At 31.3% G+C, this 9,095-nt stretch overlaps 1 long non-coding RNA gene across 2 annotated transcripts; it reads left to right on the top strand.

The window, feature by feature from the left end:
• The first annotated feature begins 1,373 nt into the window (after positions 1–1,373).
• Positions 1,374–2,715, top strand: LOC111367443. Of its 2 annotated transcripts, none has more exons than XR_002697820.1 (3): positions 1,374–1,624; positions 1,834–1,891; positions 2,485–2,715. It is a non-coding gene; the product is annotated as an uncharacterized LOC111367443 (long non-coding RNA). The 2 variants fall into 2 exon arrangements; XR_002697821.1 differs by having other exon boundaries at positions 1,471–1,624; positions 2,437–2,488.
• Positions 2,716–9,095: the final 6,380 nt, after the last annotated feature.

Genomic DNA, 9,095 nt, shown 5'->3' with positions numbered 1-9,095 from the left:
ATAATTAAAAATGCAAAACGATTTTTTTTTTCCATTTTAGGCATTTTCAGTTAAAAAATCCAAAATACGGAGAACGCTCAAAACACGCCGTTTTTGTCGATTTTTTTTTTTGGGACGCTCTCCAGTGCTTTTTAAATAGTAAATTCACCAAATTTAAAATATATATTATCTGGTAATATATTAGCTTAGAATTATTATGTTTTACTAAATAATCAAATTAATTAAATAAATGTCATAAAATAATTTCTTAACATTTATTATGTTATTTTTGTAGCAAGAAAAAATAGTAAATTCACCATGTTTAAAATATATATTATGTATTAGCTTAAAATTATTATGTATTACTAAATAATCAAATTAATTGAATAAATGTCATAAAACAATTTCTAAAAATTTTAAACCAAAAGCATTTTCTAGTTTTCTGTTTTGAGAAATCGTTTTTCAAAATGACAAATCAAACCCGTTTTCTATAATTCGAAAATAGTCCCTTAAAATAGAAAACAGAAAATGGAAACGCAAACCAACAACACCCTTAGCCTTATCTTTTTGAACACCTTTGGTACTCATGTGATGTTCAAAAGAAGGGGGGGCGGGGTGCAATTATACCGTCTAAGATGATTCCCAATGGTTTGTATCATATTTGATGTAGATTTACATCAAATTTGTTGCACTTTGGTGTAATCTCTCCAAATTTTGCACCAACTTTTTTTACACCAACTTTAATGTAAAAGTTACACAAAATTTGGTGTTACTTTAAAACTGTTTAATTAGAAATTATATTATTACTAAAATAGTTAAATTAAAAATAATATCCCCCCTTTAACCCTCATTATTTGAAATTCCAATATTTGAAATAATATATTTTTAAAATACGAGATTAAAAAAGGAAAAAAATTTTAAATTACGTATAATATTATTTTATTGGATAATATGTGATTGATAAGAAGAGAAAAAAATGAATTATCATTTTAATGGAGCCAAAAAGTGGCTTAATGAAAAATTTTAATTTATTTAATCAATAATTATTCCAGTGCTAATTTATTCTTAACTTCTAATTTTCAAATTTGTAACTTTCGATTTTTTAATGAATGATTTTAATTTATTGTATCAATAATTATCAATTATTATTCTATCAGAATTTAAAAATAAATGTTAAATGAAAATAACCATCACATTAAAGAGTTATAAATAAATTAATAGATATTAATTCTAAAAGAACAAAATGATATAGATGGAATAAAAAATTGTTACAAAAGGGAAGAGATGGTAAAATGGGAAATTTATATAATTACTTTAATTTAACACTATTCATCACATTAAATAAACACCCAAAAAGAATCCTTCAGCCTTCTTGTAAGGAAGGGTAAACCCAAATGACGGTGAGATTCTCATTAAAAAAATCGAATATTTAAGAAAGGTCGAAAAAGAAATCGAATATTTTTAAAAGTAGACGAGAAAATAACCAAAAACCGTAATAAATCAGATTCTTTGTCTGGCCTTTGTAGTTTCCTCTTTAATCTCCGTCTATACTTAGCTCACTGAAATCTTTGAATCTTCTCTCGATTGCGAGTTGTAATTTTCGCCTGTCAAGCGGTGCGTAGGGGTTTTGATACTAATTTAACAGGTTCGTCCTTTTTCTATAATATTTTGAATTGTAAGTACGGGTACATGCGTTTTTATTGTCTCAACTTTTAATCTTGGTTGTATTTTTTAGTTATCCCCTTTTATGATTATCATATATAATTTGTTGGATCTGTCTCTCATTTTTCGGATTTAATTTGTTTATTATTTTATTACGAAATCCTCGTCATAAATTTATCTGAATTCTTGCAGTTATCTAAATTTTGAAGTCTTTCAGTGAGCAAAAGTTGATAGTTGATGGAGGACTGGGGTAATGTTTCATTCTTTCTCTCTTTCTTCCTCGTCTTGGGCACCATACTTAGTTTTTTCCCCTTACTCTATGACTAGATTCTTATAAACATACATCAATGAATATATTTGGTTTTTTCCCTTTTACAAGAAATTGGCTATTAAATTCGGTCTATTTTCGTAATTCATAAACGTGTATTTTGTTGCTTAATTAGTATGGGTGCTATGGTATCAGATTTATGGCTTTTGGTTGGCAATAAATAGAAGTCCTTCAGAGGTGTCTTTTGGTGTAATCAATGCGTTGTGGTACTTATATGTCTTCTGATATGGAAAATGACTGAAGTCCCTTCTACCAAACTTTCATGGGTTTTGATGAGGAAAACAAGATAAATCCCTTCTACGCACTCTGATCAATTTGGCGTCACATTGTGTATGAAAAGCTAAATTAAGATGTTGTTAGCTTTGACAATGAAGCATGCTTTCAAATTTGCGTAGTCTACATTATTCATTTTTGGTTTATTAAGGGTTTGTAATGATATTCATTCTCCTCATCAAATTTATCCAAAGTTCTTTAGGTAGACAAGTTTTTGAATGCCAACGTATTTGATAATTCAGAGGATGAGACAATTCCAGATCTTCTCAAAAAGGAGCAACTAAAGAGTAACCGGGATGATGAAGATGTGGATGATAATGATGTGAAAGAATCTTGGGAAGATGAAGATGAACCTGCACCGGTATATTTGCTGATAGTTTAACTTTTTCACTAAGCTGGCTTACATTAAAATTTCATTTAGAGAAAAATATGCAATTTTGTTCTAGATTATGAATGCTGTGTATTTCTTCACTCGTCTTTGATTATTATTTTTTTTCTTTTGTCTTAGATATATGTTGCATGTTTAATTGGCAAAGAAAGGGTAAGGGTACATATATAAACTTGATTTCAGCATTGTGCTGCCCACATTTTGAATAATGCTCCTGACAGCATCTTACATTTTTTAATGGAAGTGTAAAGACGTCATCTATTGACGGTACATATATGGTCTGATTCCTGTGGATTGTTCCATGAGAATTCCTGAAGAACGTATAGTCTTACTAATAACATTTTTATAGCTGACGATCTCTTAAATTAATATGCTAAAAATTTAATGCACAGGCAGTTTGAAGACATATACTAGTAGTTATATTGATTCAAACTATGTAACATCTTTGTTGAGTAATGCTCATGTGACAGGTGATGATCATCACTCTGAATGGATAGCCAGCTCTATTTATCTTTGTTGCATATATGCTGTTGTATGGTTCCCTAAAATTACCATTCAAATGATACGATTGATTTAATTTCTCTGACTTGTGGCTTGACTAATATGATAGAAGGGGCTTTTTCATCAGGATGGGCAGGTTTGGAACCCTATTTATATAATATATAAAAAGGGGATTATGCTTCATGTTTGGCCTGGTCATGACATGTTTTTAAAAACTGGATTTTAGATTTAGTCTTCATATAGCCAGTTACTTTGTATGCATGTCATCCAAACTGGCTTTCTTGTCTCATTGCAACAATTATACCATTACTCTGAATTGAGTTGTTAAATACTAATTTGATCTTTGAGCGCTCTGTTAGGACATTATATTGACTACAAAAACCTTTTGTGGATCAAGTTCTTGCCCTTCATCCTTTTGTTGGGCTGACTTCAATTAACGGGAAAATCTTGAAAATGTTGAATTTTTTTCAAAATAGTCAATTGTCATAGCAATGTTAGGTTTTTAGGTGGCTTAGCCCCCTTTTGGCCGTTGTTAAATTTAATTTCATTTTTTCCCTCCTATTTTTAATCACGCAATCTTCAATAAAATAATATTATGTGTAAATCGAAAACTTTTTCTTATTTTTCAACCACCAATTCTTCAAAAAAATACTATTCTATCTATTTTAATTTTAACTGGGGGGGGCTCAAGATGGTGTTGTAATTGATCAATTTCGATCAATTTCAGCAAGTTTTTAGCAACGGGCACTTTTGTTTATACTAGTTAACATTTCACGTTATTATGAAATACTTTATAAGTACTGTAAAGGTAATATTTGAATATGCGTGAATGTTAATTAATTTAGAATTACTATCATGGAATATATACATAACAATGACTGTGAATTCATTCATTTAGGATACATGAATATTAATAATGAAATACATTCTTGAATGGGAAATTATAATTAACTGTCAATTAGAATTAATAACACTAAATATTAATTAAATGAACGTGAATATTAATTAATTGAGAATTAATAATAGCAAATTCGAAATCCCACAGGTTAAATGAATTTGTCAAATATACACGTACATTGATAGTAGTTAAATGGTTAAATAAATTAAATACATATTGAAAAACGAAAAGTAAGGTATTATTGAAATAATTGAATTATAATAAGGCTAAAATGGTCCAAAAAAATTATTCTCAGATATTTAATATATTATATTATATATTAGAGATTGTGTCCTTCAGCAGAAATGAAGTTGTCTTATCTAGGATTTTGAGGGTAATTTTCGTCTGCTGTTGAAATTTTCGGGTGAATTGGGGTGGCTTCGAATATAGCTAGTTTTGAGTTCTTGAAATGTATGAAATTTCTGTGTTGCTTATAAAGAGGCACGAAGGCCTTCTCTTGACCTTGTGGCTTGACAAGCTTAGCTGGCATCATTGGGTTCTGTTAGCTTCTGCATAGCTAATTCCGAGTTCTTCAATTCAGAGCATGGAGTTTCTCTGTATTGCTTCAAACAAGGTCTCACTTTTTATACACGACCTTCTCTAGCTCCTAGCCAGAGTCTTATGTTTAGACGATGCTCGGATACTGATTATTAGGATGTGGTCTTTATCCTTTCCTGGAAAAACTTCCAAAATATCTTTCTTCTAATTAATTACCCATTTTGATGGCAACAATAGAAGTCCTCTTAAGTCTGTTGGTATAAAAATATTAAAAAAAATATTAAAATATATACACACACACAAAAGAAAAGTAGTAACAGTTATTTCTTCTTTTTACCCCCTTTTTAAAACATTTTCTTTTACATTTTTAATTTAATATTTGGAGAAAGAACGCCTACTGAGGCTTCATAGGTAAAGCCGTATGTCTAAACAGCGCTTAATGTACATGTAGCAACGTCCATTATTCAATCTCCACAGTTTCTTGGTGCAGTGTCTTTTGAGAATTACATGATTTCAAGTACTGGTATTATTGCTTTCAGATATTGTGCGTTGGAAGTCAATGATGCTGACGGGTGTCAACATACAACTTGCTGATGCATGAAGATTTGACTCGTTCCCATTCGCCAAAATCTCTTTCATTGCGCGCAAGCAATCTAACCACCTCTCCTACAATAGTACAATGAAATTAATCTCATTAGCAAAAATAACAAATTAATCTCATGAACAGAATTAATTAATATTAACCATCTTTCACAATTAAATGTGCTGATATGTGCACAATTTTTAAATATTGAGTTCGACGAATCTCGAACTCAAATTAAATAATATGCTCACACTTGAGAGGTTAATATGTGTATAATTTATAGTATCTTACTTGATTTATGTATTAACGGGATGAACTTTTGTCTTTAAATGAAGAAAACTTGAGTGGAATTAAGTCCTGAGTCGCACAGAGAAGCGCTGAGGCTGTGATTGTCGATGGTTTATACTCCAGAAGCTTTAATTCTGGAATTGAAAATTAAAATGACATTTGTCACTATCAAGCTTATCATTTTTCTTTTTTCTTTTGAAAAGTAGATAATTACCATGTTGCGAATCAAGGATGATATATGAAGCTCGTTGTTTGAGAGCAACGATTAACGAAGAATCATCGATTTCGAAGGAGCAATGATTAACGAAGAATCATCGATTTCGAAGAGAGGGATGAAGTAATTGAGAAATGAGAAAGGTGTGATGGATCGCATTCTCCATCCTAGAGCCTCCAGAATGATAGCCTCCATTCGCTGAGTTGAATGTGCATCGAATTCAAAACCCTTTTGCCTTTGTTTCGATGGAAATTATGCATTAATTTTGGCATTCTTAACTTACGCAATATTCTAATCATATGATATATAGTGTACCTATAAATCGGAGATTGAATTTGCTAAATTGCAGTTGCTCATCTTCGAAGCGAGTGATAGGGTTGCAACTACCAGAATGCGAGCAATCCACGGCTTTTTTTCCTGGATTAGTATCAAGTTTAATACATTGCTCACTAATACAAAATCAAATAATAGTATAAATATTTACTAGAATTTCTTGTTTTGAGAGGAAGCGGTCGATGTAATTGACAGAGAGGTAGACTACAAATGGATCTAAACCATAACATAGCTACGCCTGAAAATATATAGAAAAAACACAAATCAATTAAATTTTTACACAAAAAAACTAATGAATTCTCTTTTTTTCTGGATAATGAATTTAAATTAAAGATTTGCGAGACAGCATGGCGTTGAATAAAGAAACGAAGATCGGAGGATTTGAAGGAGAGAAGACGCCAAGGCATGTGATCTGATTCATTGGCGAAGAGAGCTGAAACGTCATCGTATTGCTGGTCTTCGAAGCTCGCCAATGGATTTTCAAGAGCAAGCTCCATTTTTCCTTTTGGAGGGAGGAGGAAGGGGATATGAATATACAAGTGAAGTTGAGTGCCATTTGAGCAACGCTAAAACAGGGCTGCATTATTTCTGCATTTTTTTAACCAAGAAAAGAAAAAGAAATAAAGGGTTTTGAATGAAGATTGTGTGACACGTGTCGTCCCACAAATAAAAAAACAATGAAATTTTTTTAGGATTGTCACGTGATTCATAGTAGGCGAGGCAGGGTGGGACATTAGGCTGATTGAGTCGCCTTCTCAATGTGATTAATTACACAAAGAAAATGTGACACATGTGGCTGCAATAAATGTCATTACTTAGGATGTTTGTCCAGACATGCTTCGACTTGTTTTTCTCTTTCAGAGTTTGTAGTTATTGTGTTGTAATACGACGTAGAAAATAGTTAACTATGGACATAGAGAAGCTTACCAGTAGAAACTTCAATTGATTTGTGTATTCGTTATCAAATTTGATCCCACCAAATCTAGTCGAACTCCTTTTACATTGACTCTTCTCTTCAAAAGAAATTATCCTGATAGAGTTAGATCAAATCAACTCATGATTTGCTTACTCTGATTATGTTAACTCATTCTATTCTCTCAATTTAAAGTCAATTGGATAGTCAAATTTTCTAAGCTCATTCACGTGAGTTGTCCATTGAGTAGACTAATTTTCTAAGTATCAATGTCTCATTTATTATCCATTGAGTAAACTAATTTTCCATGTTCTTTATTTCCTAAAATGAACTAGACATTCTATTTGTCCTTCAAGAGTGTGTCCAATGAATCCCTATTTTTGTAGAAAATGGCTTGCACACGAAAAACTAATTTCTAGTAGCTGAATGCAACCGTACTTGTAGGTCGTGTGATTTTTATAAATGTATAGCAATGAGACTTAAACTCAATATTTAGGCCTCATTTAATTCCCATTTTTCTAAGAATAAAAATGAAAAATATAGTTGTTACATGACCCACACAAGAAATAAAAAGTCAAATATGGTGACATGTTGTGATTGATAACGGTCATATTTTTCATTTTTGTGGGTAAAGAATGGGAATTAAACGGGGGCTTAATATATTTTAATATTATATGATCCATTTGTATAAAAATTAGATGATTAAATAATCTGTATCTATTTTATCTTTAATAGAACAGTGAAATGATAAAGATCGTGATGAATGTTCTTACCATGTGACAAGAGGAAAGTAGCCAACAATATGAAACTTTACTAATTCTTCAGCTTTTTGACTGAGGACCTTCCTCATATTGCTCCTGAAGAATGTTAATGACTTTTGTATCGCGTTCTCTTCTACTTGTTCTTTCTTTCCATTTTGGCTTCACAAACATCTACTTTATTGTTCCGAAGGATTCTCTTCTTTTTATTGAGACAAGAAAAAGCCCTTTGCTCATAAAAATCCCACCATAAGTCTACAATCAATATAAGAAGACTAACAACTTTCACTTTTTTCTTCTCGCTTTTACTTTGCTTTCTTTCCTATTCCCCAATTAAGATAATTGGGACAAAACGTTCTTATCATTTACCACTTTTTGCGTGTATCATCATTATCGGTTCAAATTTGATATTTTCACCCTTAGATCAACCTTTTGATAAATAGGGAGGATTTGCACACGGGTGGTGAGGGATAAGGACATTTTGTTCCAATTATCCTGAGTAATATAATTTATTAAAATTTTCATTTAATGCATAATGCCTTTCAAATTCTTATAAAATTAACCTATTATGAAGATTACCCAGTCTCATTATTTACACTTTATTCTTTTCGAGTTTAATTAATTTGAGATTTATTACAGTTTTAACAAATTGCTTGTGATCAAAATATACCTCATTATCATTGTCCCCCTTACATGTTGACTTCATTCGTCAATATTTCTTTCATTCAAAAGATCCCATACTCCATCAATGTCTATATCATCACATGAACAAGGAAGTGGAGAAAAGAAACCAAAGAAAGAGAAGCACCGAAAACTAACTTTAGCATGTAATCACTGTTCTCGAACTAAATTTGCATTCTCTAAGATTGTTTTTTATGCTTAAAATGGCTCAAGTCAATGGTTTACAGGATTTAACAACCCTTAGAAGAAGAAAGAAAATAAGCATTTGTGTTTTCTCCTTAAAACTTTAAGAACACTCAAAAACATGAATATGTAAAGAGACCTTTGAAAAACTCTCTATGAATGGAATGATTTCAATTTTTGGTGGTGTAATAATTGTGTGGAGGGATGGAATATATCTCATATATATAGATTTTCAATCATACAGCACGAAAAGACCTCAAAGGTTCGTGCAAACATACATTTTTTCATTAAGCTGTGGTAAAAAAACGAATCGAAAATTTCAAATCTAATGGTCAAAACAAAATCGACTGATCGCTCCGGCCAAGGTTTTGGCCTCGAGTTATTGAAAGTGAGCACTCGTCCAACGCTAAGCCTGAGAACTCGTCTAGGCCAAAATTTCAACTCCAGTTTTTCTTCTCATTTTGTTTTCGATATTTTCGTACTTACTTTACACACCCATATGGATGATTTATCATTCCAATATACTCATTATTATAAATTGAACAACAAATTACAACAACGGGTGTTCCCACGACG

Source organism: Olea europaea, chromosome 18 (genome assembly GCF_002742605.1).
Source record: "Olea europaea var. sylvestris chromosome 18, O_europaea_v1, whole genome shotgun sequence".
In the NCBI taxonomy this organism is placed as follows: Eukaryota; Viridiplantae; Streptophyta; class Magnoliopsida; order Lamiales; family Oleaceae; genus Olea; species Olea europaea.
This window is presented reverse-complemented; position numbering and strand designations above follow the sequence as displayed.